At 35.1% G+C, this 13,196-nt stretch overlaps 3 non-coding genes across 3 annotated transcripts; all 3 read right to left on the bottom strand.

Moving 5' to 3' along the window:
* Positions 1-2,589: 2,589 nt before the first annotated feature.
* On the bottom strand, positions 2,590-2,661 carry TRNAD-GUC (transfer RNA aspartic acid (anticodon GUC)). The gene has a single exon. It is a non-coding gene; the product is annotated as a tRNA-Asp (tRNA).
* Positions 2,662-6,218: 3,557 nt separating this feature from the next.
* On the bottom strand, positions 6,219-6,290 carry TRNAD-GUC (transfer RNA aspartic acid (anticodon GUC)). Its single transcript has one exon. It is a non-coding gene; the product is annotated as a tRNA-Asp (tRNA).
* A 2,081-nt stretch (positions 6,291-8,371) lies between these two features.
* Positions 8,372-8,443, bottom strand: TRNAD-GUC (transfer RNA aspartic acid (anticodon GUC)). The gene has a single exon. It is a non-coding gene; the product is annotated as a tRNA-Asp (tRNA).
* Between the last annotated feature and the right edge of the window lie 4,753 nt (positions 8,444-13,196).

Raw genomic sequence — 13,196 nt, 5'->3', positions numbered from 1 at the left:
TTTATATATATATATATATATAAACATATATGTATATATAATCACCTCACTTTACCATTTGCAGCTTATAACTATTAGCCACCAGGGGTCACTACTAACCAAAAGCAGTCATTCTACTTGTAAATCGTGCCAATCGAGTGGAACAGCAGCCTAGGATTCACCACTGCTTCATCTCATTTTCCAAGAGAATGCAGATGTAAAGTGTTTTTGATGGTACGCCTGTGCATATTGAAATATTCCGAGCATATTCTGTATTTCAGTTAACACATCAGTAAGCATTTTGGCCATCAGTGAATTCAACCTTTTTTCTCAATCGGAATAGGCAAGGATAATGACAGATATATTTTACAATGTTAGAAAGTACATCATTTTATTTAATTGTGTGAATAAAAGGAATCGCCTCCCCGTCGGGGAATTGAACACCGGTCTCCCGCTTGACAGGCGGGGATACTAACCACTATACTAACGAGGACTTATTGGCATCAGTTAAACAGTGCTCACCTCCTTGGGGTGAAGGCATGCCCTCGATCAATTCACAGTATTGTAATAGGCAGATTTGCTGCTTTTGGTTAGGACAAGTAATTTCTTTTCCTAAATTATTACAATACAGAAATTCCTAGCCAAAAACAATCAGTTTTATCAAGAAATTATTTCATTGAAATAAATATCTATCTATCGATCTGTCTATCTAGCTATCTTTCTATCTATCAATATATATATTTATATATATATATATATATATATATATATATAAATATATATTTATATATAATCACCTCACTTTACCATTTGCAGCTTATAACTATTAGCCACCAGGGGTCACTACTAACCAAAAGCAGTCATTCTACTTGTAAATCGTGCCAATCGAGTGGAACAGCAGCCTATGATTCACCACTGCTTCATCTCATTTTCCAAGAGAATGCAGATGTAAAGTGTTTTTGATGGTACGCCTGTGCATATTGAAATATTCAGAGCATATTCTGAATTTCAGTTAACACATCAGTAAGCATTTTGGCCATCAGTGAATTCAACCTTTTTTCTCAATTGGAATAGGCAAGGATAATGACAGATATATTTTACAATGTTAGAAAGTACATCATTTTATTTAATTGTGTGAATAAAAGGAATCGCCTCCCCGTCGGGGAATTGAACACCGGTCTGCCGCTTGACAGGCGGGGATACTAACCACTATACTAACGAGGACTTATTGGCATCAGTTAAACAGTGCTCACCTCCTTGGGGTTAAGGCATGCCCTCGATCAATTCACAGTATTGTAATAGGCAGATTTGCTGCTTTTGGTTAGGACAAGTAATTTCTTTTCCTAAATTATTACAATACAGAAATTCCTAGCCAAAAAACAATCAGTTTTATCAAGAAATTATTTCATTGAAATAAATATCTATCTATCGATCTGTCTATCTAGCTATCTTTCTATCTATCAATATATATATATTTATATATATATATATATATATATATAAAAATATATATTTATATATAATCACCTCACTTTACCATTTGCAGCTTATAACTATTAGCCACCAGGGGTCACTACTAACCAAAAGCAGTCATTCTACTTGTAAATCGTGCCAATCGAGTGGAACAGCAGCCTATGATTCACCACTGCTTCATCTCATTTTCCAAGAGAATGCAGATGTAAAGTGTTTTTGATGGTACGCCTGTGCATATTGAAATATTCAGAGCATATTCTGAATTTCAGTTAACACATCAGTAAGCATTTTGGCCATCAGTGAATTCAACCTTTTTTCTCAATTGGAATAGGCAAGAATAATGACAGATATATTTTACAATGTTAGAAAGTACATCATTTTATTTAATTGTGTGAATAAAAGGAATCGCCTCCCCGTCGGGGAATTGAACACCGGTCTCCCGCTTGACAGGCGGGGATACTAACCACTATACTAACGAGGACTTATTGGCATCCGTTAAACAGTGCTCACCTCCTTGGGGTTAAGGCATGCCCTCGATCAATTCACAGTATTGTAATAGGCAGATTTGCTGCTTTTGGTTAGGACAAGTAATTTCTTTTCGTAAATTATTACAATACAGAAATTCCTAGCCAAAAACAATCAGTTTTATCAAGAAATTATTTCAATTGAAATAAATATCTATCTATCGATCTGTCTATCTAGCTATCTTTCTATCTATCAATATATATATTTATATATATATATATATATATATATATAAATATATATTTATATATAATCACCTCACTTTACCATTTGCAGCTTATAACTATTAGCCACCAGGGGTCACTACTAACCAAAAGCAGTCATTCTACTTGTAAATCATGCCAATCGAGTGGAACAGCAGCCTAGGATTCACCACTGCTACATTTCATTTTCCAAGAGAATGCAGATGTAAAGTGTTTTTGATGGTACGCCTGTGCATATGGAAATATTCAGAGCATATTCTGAATTTCAGTTAACACATCAGTAAGCATTTTAGCCATCAGTGAATTCAACCTTTTTTCTCAATCGGAATAGGCAAGGATAATGACAGATATATTTTACAATGTTAGAAAGCACATTATTTTATTTAATTGTGTGAATAAAAGGAATTGCCTCCCCGTCGGGGAATTGAACCCCGGTCTCCCGCGTGACAGGCGGGGATACTGCCCACTATACTAACGAGGACTTATTGGCATCAGTTAAACAGTGCTCACCTCCTTGGGGTGAAGGCATGCCCTCGATCAATTCACAGTATTGTAATAGGCAGATTTGCTGCTTTTGGTTAGGACAAGTAATTTCTTTTCCTAAATTATTACAATACAGAAATTCCTAGCCAAAAACAATCAGTTTTATCAAGAAATTATTTCAATTGAAATAAATATCTATCTATCGATCTGTCTATCTAGCTATCTTTCTATCTATCAATATATATATTTATATATATATATATATATAAACATATATGTATATATAATCACCTCACTTTACCATTTGCAGCTTATAACTATTAGCCACCAGGGGTCACTACTAACCAAAAGCAGTCATTCTACTTGTAAATCGTGCCAATCGAGTGGAACAGCAGCCTAGGATTCACCACTGCTTCATCTCATTTTCCAAGAGAATGCAGATGTAAAGTGTTTTTGATGGTACGCCTGTGCATATTGAAATATTCCGAGCATATTCTGTATTTCAGTTAACACATCAGTAAGCATTTTGGCCATCAGTGAATTCAACCTTTTTTCTCAATCGGAATAGGCAAGGATAATGACAGATATATTTTACAATGTTAGAAAGTACATCATTTTATTTAATTGTGTGAATAAAAGGAATCGCCTCCCCGTCGGGGAATTGAACACCGGTCTCCCGCTTGACAGGCGGGGATACTAACCACTATACTAACGAGGACTTATTGGCATCAGTTAAACAGTGCTCACCTCCTTGGGGTGAAGGCATGCCCTCGATCAATTCACAGTATTGTAATAGGCAGATTTGCTGCTTTTGGTTAGGACAAGTAATTTCTTTTCCTAAATTATTACAATACAGAAATTCCTAGCCAAAAACAATCAGTTTTATCAAGAAATTATTTCATTGAAATAAATATCTATCTATCGATCTGTCTATCTAGCTATCTTTCTATCTATCAATATATATATTTATATATATATATATATATATATATATATATAAATATATATTTATATATAATCACCTCACTTTACCATTTGCAGCTTATAACTATTAGCCACCAGGGGTCACTACTAACCAAAAGCAGTCATTCTACTTGTAAATCGTGCCAATCGAGTGGAACAGCAGCCTATGATTCACCACTGCTTCATCTCATTTTCCAAGAGAATGCAGATGTAAAGTGTTTTTGATGGTACGCCTGTGCATATTGAAATATTCAGAGCATATTCTGAATTTCAGTTAACACATCAGTAAGCATTTTGGCCATCAGTGAATTCAACCTTTTTTCTCAATTGGAATAGGCAAGGATAATGACAGATATATTTTACAATGTTAGAAAGTACATCATTTTATTTAATTGTGTGAATAAAAGGAATCGCCTCCCCGTCGGGGAATTGAACACCGGTCTGCCGCTTGACAGGCGGGGATACTAACCACTATACTAACGAGGACTTATTGGCATCAGTTAAACAGTGCTCACCTCCTTGGGGTTAAGGCATGCCCTCGATCAATTCACAGTATTGTAATAGGCAGATTTGCTGCTTTTGGTTAGGACAAGTAATTTCTTTTCCTAAATTATTACAATACAGAAATTCCTAGCCAAAAAACAATCAGTTTTATCAAGAAATTATTTCAATTGAAATAAATATCTATCTATCGATCTGTCTATCTAGCTATCTTTCTATCTATCAATATATATATTTATATATATATATATATATAAACATATATGTATATATAATCACCTCACTTTACCATTTGCAGCTTATAACTATTAGCCACCAGGGGTCACTACTAACCAAAAGCAGTCATTCTACTTGTAAATCGTGCCAATCGAGTGGAACAGCAGCCTAGGATTCACCACTGCTTCATCTCATTTTCCAAGAGAATGCAGATGTAAAGTGTTTTTGATGGTACGCCTGTGCATATTGAAATATTCCGAGCATATTCTTTATTTCAGTTAACACATCAGTAAGCATTTTGGCCATCAGTGAATTCAACCTTTTTTCTCAATCGGAATAGGCAAGGATAATGACAGATATATTTTACAATGTTAGAAAGTACATCATTTCATTTAATTGTGTGAATAAAAGGAATCACCTCCCCGTCGGGGAATTGAACACCGGTCTCCCGCTTGACAGGCGGGGATACTAACCACTATACTAACGAGGACTTATTGGCATCAGTTAAACAGTGCTCACCTCCTTGGGGTGAAGGCATGCCCTCGATCAATTCACAGTATTGTAATAGGCAGATTTGCTGCTTTTGGTTAGGACAAGTAATTTCTTTTCCTAAATTATTACAATACAGAAATTCCTAGCCAAAAACAATCAGTTTTATCAAGAAATTATTTCATTGAAATAAATATCTATCTATCGATCTGTCTATCTAGCTATCTTTCTATCTATCAATATATATATATTTATATATATATATATATATATATATAAAAATATATATTTATATATAATCACCTCACTTTACCATTTGCAGCTTATAACTATTAGCCACCAGGGGTCACTACTAACCAAAAGCAGTCATTCTACTTGTAAATCGTGCCAATCGAGTGGAACAGCAGCCTATGATTCACCACTGCTTCATCTCATTTTCCAAGAGAATGCAGATGTAAAGTGTTTTTGATGGTACGCCTGTGCATATTGAAATATTCAGAGCATATTCTGAATTTCAGTTAACACATCAGTAAGCATTTTGGCCATCAGTGAATTCAACCTTTTTTCTCAATTGGAATAGGCAAGAATAATGACAGATATATTTTACAATGTTAGAAAGTACATCATTTTATTTAATTGTGTGAATAAAAGGAATCGCCTCCCCGTCGGGGAATTGAACACCGGTCTCCCGCTTGACAGGCGGGGATACTAACCACTATACTAACGAGGACTTATTGGCATCCGTTAAACAGTGCTCACCTCCTTGGGGTTAAGGCATGCCCTCGATCAATTCACAGTATTGTAATAGGCAGATTTGCTGCTTTTGGTTAGGACAAGTAATTTCTTTTCGTAAATTATTACAATACAGAAATTCCTAGCCAAAAACAATCAGTTTTATCAAGAAATTATTTCAATTGAAATAAATATCTATCTATCGATCTGTCTATCTAGCTATCTTTCTATCTATCAATATATATATTTATATATATATATATATATATATATATAAATATATATTTATATATAATCACCTCACTTTACCATTTGCAGCTTATAACTATTAGCCACCAGGGGTCACTACTAACCAAAAGCAGTCATTCTACTTGTAAATCATGCCAATCGAGTGGAACAGCAGCCTAGGATTCACCACTGCTACATTTCATTTTCCAAGAGAATGCAGATGTAAAGTGTTTTTGATGGTACGCCTGTGCATATGGAAATATTCAGAGCATATTCTGAATTTCAGTTAACACATCAGTAAGCATTTTAGCCATCAGTGAATTCAACCTTTTTTCTCAATCGGAATAGGCAAGGATAATGACAGATATATTTTACAATGTTAGAAAGCACATCATTTTATTTAATTGTGTGAATAAAAGGAATTGCCTCCCCGTCGGGGAATTGAACCCCGGTCTCCCGCGTGACAGGCGGGGATACTGCCCACTATACTAACGAGGACTTATTGGCATCAGTTAAACAGTGCTCACCTCCTTGGGGTGAAGGCATGCCCTCGATCAATTCACAGTATTGTAATAGGCAGATTTGCTGCTTTTGGTTAGGACAAGTAATTTCTTTTCCTAAATTATTACAATACAGAAATTCCTAGCCAAAAACAATCAGTTTTATCAAGAAATTATTTCAATTGAAATAAATATCTATCTATCGATCTGTCTATCTAGCTATCTTTCTATCTATCAATATATATATTTATATATATATATATATATAAACATATATGTATATATAATCACCTCACTTTACCATTTGCAGCTTATAACTATTAGCCACCAGGGGTCACTACTAACCAAAAGCAGTCATTCTACTTGTAAATCGTGCCAATCGAGTGGAACAGCAGCCTAGGATTCACCACTGCTTCATCTCATTTTCCAAGAGAATGCAGATGTAAAGTGTTTTTGATGGTACGCCTGTGCATATTGAAATATTCCGAGCATATTCTGTATTTCAGTTAACACATCAGTAAGCATTTTGGCCATCAGTGAATTCAACCTTTTTTCTCAATCGGAATAGGCAAGGATAATGACAGATATATTTTACAATGTTAGAAAGTACATCCTTTTATTTAATTGTGTGAATAAAAGGAATCGCCTCCCCGTCGGGGAATTGAACACCGGTCTCCCGCTTGACAGGCGGGGATACTAACCACTATACTAACGAGGACTTATTGGCATCAGTTAAACAGTGCTCACCTCCTTGGGGTGAAGGCATGCCCTCGATCAATTCACAGTATTGTAATAGGCAGATTTGCTGCTTTTGGTTAGGACAAGTAATTTCTTTTCCTAAATTATTACAATACAGAAATTCCTAGCCAAAAACAATCAGTTTTATCAAGAAATTATTTCATTGAAATAAATATCTATCTATCGATCTGTCTATCTAGCTATCTTTCTATCTATCAATATATATATTTATATATATATATATATATATATATATATATAAATATATATTTATATATAATCACCTCACTTTACCATTTGCAGCTTATAACTATTAGCCACCAGGGGTCACTACTAACCAAAAGCAGTCATTCTACTTGTAAATCGTGCCAATCGAGTGGAACAGCAGCCTATGATTCACCACTGCTTCATCTCATTTTCCAAGAGAATGCAGATGTAAAGTGTTTTTGATGGTACGCCTGTGCATATTGAAATATTCAGAGCATATTCTGAATTTCAGTTAACACATCAGTAAGCATTTTGGCCATCAGTGAATTCAACCTTTTTTCTCAATTGGAATAGGCAAGGATAATGACAGATATATTTTACAATGTTAGAAAGTACATCATTTTATTTAATTGTGTGAATAAAAGGAATCGCCTCCCCGTCGGGGAATTGAACACCGGTCTGCCGCTTGACAGGCGGGGATACTAACCACTATACTAACGAGGACTTATTGGCATCAGTTAAACAGTGCTCACCTCCTTGGGGTTAAGGCATGCCCTCGATCAATTCACAGTATTGTAATAGGCAGATTTGCTGCTTTTGGTTAGGACAAGTAATTTCTTTTCCTAAATTATTACAATACAGAAATTCCTAGCCAAAAAACAATCAGTTTTATCAAGAAATTATTTCATTGAAATAAATATCTATCTATCGATCTGTCTATCTAGCTATCTTTGTATCTATCAATATATATATTTATATATATATATATATATAATCAGCTCACTTTACCATTTGCAGCTTATAACTATTAGCCACCAGGGGTCACTACTAACCAAAAGCAGTCATTCTACTTGTAAATCATGCCAATCGAGTGGAACAGCAGCCTAGGATTCACCACTGCTACATTTCATTTTCCAAGAGAATGCAGATGTAAAGTGTTTTTGATGGTACGCCTGTGCATATGGAAATATTCAGAGCATATTCTGAATTTCAGTTAACACATCAGTAAGCATTTTAGCCATCAGTGAATTCAACCTTTTTTCTCAATCGGAATAGGCAAGGATAATGACAGATATATTTTACAATGTTAGAAAGCACATCATTTTATTTAATTGTGTGAATAAAAGGAATTGCCTCCCCGTCGGGGAATTGAACCCCGGTCTCCCGCGTGACAGGCGGGGATACTGCCCACTATACTAACGAGGACTTATTGGCATCAGTTAAACAGTGCTCACCTCCTTGGGGTTAAGGCATGCCCTCGATCAATTCACAGTATTGTAATAGGCAGATTAGCTGCTTTTGGTTAGGACAAGTAATTTCTTTTCCTAAATTATTACAATACAGAAATTCCTAGCCAAAAACAATCAGTTTTATCAAGAAATTATTTCAATTGAAATAAATATCTATCTATCGATCTGTCTATCTAGCTATCTTTCTATCTATCAATATATATATTTATATATATATATATATATAAATATATATTTATATATAATCACCTCACTTTACCATTTGCAGCTTATAACTATTAGCCACCAGGGGTCACTACTAACCAAAAGCAGTCATTCTACTTGTAAATCGTGCCAATCGAGTGGAACAGCAGCCTAGGATTCACCACTGCTTCATCTCATTTTCCAAGAGAATGCAGATGTAAAGTGTTTTTGATGGTACGCCTGTGCATATTGAAATATTCCGAGCATATTCTGTATTTCAGTTAACACATCAGTAAGCATTTTGGCCATCAGTGAATTCAACCTTTTTTCTCAATCGGAATAGGCAAGGATAATGACAGATATATTTTACAATGTTAGAAAGTACATCATTTTATTTAATTGTGTGAATAAAAGGAATCGCCTCCCCGTCGGGGAATTGAACAACGGTCTCCCGCTTGACAGGGGGGGATACTAACCACTATACTAACGAGGACTTATTGGCATCAGTTAAACAGTGCTCACCTCCTTGGGGTGAAGGCATGCCCTCGATCAAATCACAGTATTGTAATAGGCAGATTTGCTGCTTTTGGTTAGGACAAGTAATTTCTTTTCCTAAATTATTACAATACAGAAATTCCTAGCCAAAAACAATCAGTTTTATCAAGAAATTATTTCATTGAAATAAATATCTATCTATCGATCTGTCTATCTAGCTATCTTTCTATCTATCAATATATATATTTATATATATATATATATATATATATATATATAAATATATATTTATATATAATCACCTCACTTTACCATTTGCAGCTTATAACTATTAGCCACCAGGGGTCACTACTAACCAAAAGCAGTCATTCTACTTGTAAATCGTGCCAATCGAGTGGAACAGCAGCCTATGATTCACCACTGCTTCATCTCATTTTCCAAGAGAATGCAGATGTAAAGTGTTTTTGATGGTACGCCTGTGCATATTGAAATATTCAGAGCATATTCTGAATTTCAGTTAACACATCAGTAAGCATTTTGGCCATCAGTGAATTCAACCTTTTTTCTCAATTGGAATAGGCAAGGATAATGACAGATATATTTTACAATGTTAGAAAGTACATCATTTTATTTAATTGTGTGAATAAAAGGATTCGCCTCCCCGTCGGGGAATTGAACACCGGTCTCCCGCTTGACAGGCGGGGATACTAACCACTATACTAACGAAGACTTATTGGCATCCATTAAACAGTGCTCACTTCCTTGGGGTTAAGGCATGCCCTCGATCAATTCACAGTATTGTAATAGGCAGATTTGCTGCTTTTGGTTAGGACAAGTAATTTCTTTTCCTAAATTATTACAATACAGAAATTCCTAGCCAAAAACAATCAGTTTTATCAAGAAATTATTTCATTGAAATAAATATCTATCTATCGATCTGTCTATCTAGCTATCTTTGTATCTATCAATATATATATTTATATATATATATATATAATCACCTCACTTTACCATTTGCAGCTTATAACTATTAGCCACCAGGGGTCACTACTAACCAAAAGCAGTCATTCTACTTGTAAATCGTGCCAATCGAGTGGAACAGCAGCCTAGGATTCACCACTGCTTCATCTCATTTTCCAAGAGAATGCAGATGTAAAGTGTTTTTGATGGTACGCCTGTGCATATTGAAATATTCCGAGCATATTCTGTATTTCAGTTAACACATCAGTAAGCATTTTGGCCATCAGTGAATTCAACCTTTTTTCTCAATCGGAATAGGCAAGGATAATGACAGATATATTTTACAATGTTAGAAAGTACATCATTTTATTTAATTGTGTGAATAAAAGGAATCGCCTCCCCGTCGGGGAATTGAACACCGGTCTCCCGCTTGACAGGCGGGGATACTAACCACTATACTAACGAGGACTTATTGGCATCAGTTAAACAGTGCTCACCTCCTTGGGGTGAAGGCATGCCCTCGATCAATTCACAGTATTGTAATAGGCAGATTTTCTGCTTTTGGTTAGGACAAGTAATTTCTTTTCCTAAATTATTACAATACAGAAATTCCTAGCCAAAAACAATCAGTTTTATCAAGAAATTATTTCAATTGAAATAAATATCTATCTATCGATCTGTCTATCTAGCTATCTTTCTATCTATCAATATATATATTTATATATATATATATATATAAACATATATGTATATATAATCACCTCACTTTACCATTTGCAGCTTATAACTATTAGCCACCAGGGGTCACTACTAACCAAAAGCAGTCATTCTACTTGTAAATCGTGCCAATCGAGTGGAACAGCAGCCTAGGATTCACCACTGCTTCATCTCATTTTCCAAGAGAATGCAGATGTAAAGTGTTTTTGATGGTACGCCTGTGCATATTGAAATATTCCGAGCATATTCTGTATTTCAGTTAACACATCAGTAAGCATTTTGGCCATCAGTGAATTCAACCTTTTTTCTCAATCGGAATAGGCAAGGATAATGACAGATGTATTTTACAATGTTAGAAAGTACATCATTTTATTTAATTGTGTGAATAAAAGGAATCGCCTCCCCGTCGGGGAATTGAACACCGGTCTCCCGCTTGACAGGCGGGGATACTAACCACTATACTAACGAGGACTTATTGGCATCAGTTAAACAGTGCTCACCTCCTTGGGGTGAAGGCATGCCCTCGATCAATTCACAGTATTGTAATAGGCAGATTTGCTGCTTTTGGTTAGGACAAGTAATTTCTTTTCCTAAATTATTACAATACAGAAATTCCTAGCCAAAAACAATCAGTTTTATCAAGAAATTATTTCATTGAAATAAATATCTATCTATCGATCTGTCTATCTAGCTATCTTTCTATCTATCAATATATATATTTATATATATATATATATATATATTCACTGAAAAAACCATAGGTTATAGACCATATATAGTTAGGAATTAGCATTTAAAAAACCTTATTTTACTCACACAAAACCATTGAAATTCCATATATAGTTAGTTGCACTAACTATATATCGCGCACCTGCAATCCACTGCTGATGATGTCACATATTACATCATTCATGACATGGTCAGTGACATCACTGATGACATCACTGATGACATCTCAAATGACATCACTGATGACATCACTGATGACATCTCATTTGACATCAATGACCACATCACTGATGATATCATTCATGTGACAATACAATGCATCTCCTCACATTTTAATATAACCTCTGTTTCACCCAGTGTTAAATACAGAATATAATTTTTGAAACCATTGACACACCAATACTAGTTACTACATACGCACTCACTGATTCCTACGTCTACACACACCTTCACTCATTCACCCATACTATCATTCATACATACAATCACTCATCTTTACAACACTATCATATGCACTCATACACCTATACAGACACTCACAGTCTGCCACTCATCCATGGAGTTACTCACACACCTAGTCAGTCCTGTAAAGAATCAATGACACTTCCATTTTCTTGTCTATACAGTTAAACATAGAGCACCTTACATTTTCAAACATATACTAACACATACTTACCTTGTTATACAATCATTGATACAAGTACACATTGATCTGCACAGAGTCACACACCTCCCAGCCAGCCACACACACACTCAGTCTCCCATACAAATACTTGGACAATCAATCAGTAACCCATATAGTTAATCATATAGCTACTGATCAAAACATGCAGCAGTTTACAGAACAACAGACATAATGATGCACAAATTAAGACACTTTAGTCACTAACCCATGCACTCAGTGAGACACATTTAATCACTCACTCATGCATTCAGTCATGCACCTACTAAATCCTTTGTCCAGACACTTATACTTCCACTCATTCTTCAATATGTAAGACACATTTTAACTTTACAGAAACATACAGTCACTGGATGTTGTCATCAGTGATGTCATCAGTGATGTCATTTGAGATGTCATCAGTGATGTCATCAGTGATGTCACTGACCATGTCATGAATGATGTAATATGTGACATCATCAGCAGTGGATTGCAGGTGCGCGATATATAGTTAGTGCAACTAACTATATATGGAATTTCAATGGTTTTGTGTGAGTAAAATAAGGTTTTTTAAATGCTAATTCCTAACTATATATGGTCTATAACCTATGGTTTTTTCAGTGAATTTTCAAGGTTTTGTAAATGCTAATTCCTAACTATATATGGTCTATAACCTATGGTTTTTTCAGTGAATTTCAATGGTTTTTTAATAGCAAATATCATAAGCTGTCGAATGTCAAGTACGTGGTAAGTGAAAACATTTTCGTGTTTATGCACACTGATCTGCTTTGAATGGTGCCCCCCCCCCTCATTTCTATTAGGAGTACTCTCTCTTTGCAGATAGTGAAAGGTAGTTAACGCAGGTCTTTGCCCCCATTGTAATCCGTCGTGCCTGCTTCTCTCTCCATTTGATTCATTGTTATCCAAGTATTTACTGTTTTAGAATTAGTTCTCTTTGGTTCAT

This window comes from Lissotriton helveticus, chromosome 1_2 (genome assembly GCF_964261635.1).
Source record: "Lissotriton helveticus chromosome 1_2, aLisHel1.1, whole genome shotgun sequence".
Taxonomy (NCBI): domain Eukaryota; kingdom Metazoa; phylum Chordata; class Amphibia; order Caudata; family Salamandridae; genus Lissotriton; species Lissotriton helveticus.
The sequence above is the reverse complement of the archived record's forward strand: the minus strand, read 5'-3'. Positions and strand labels throughout refer to the sequence as shown.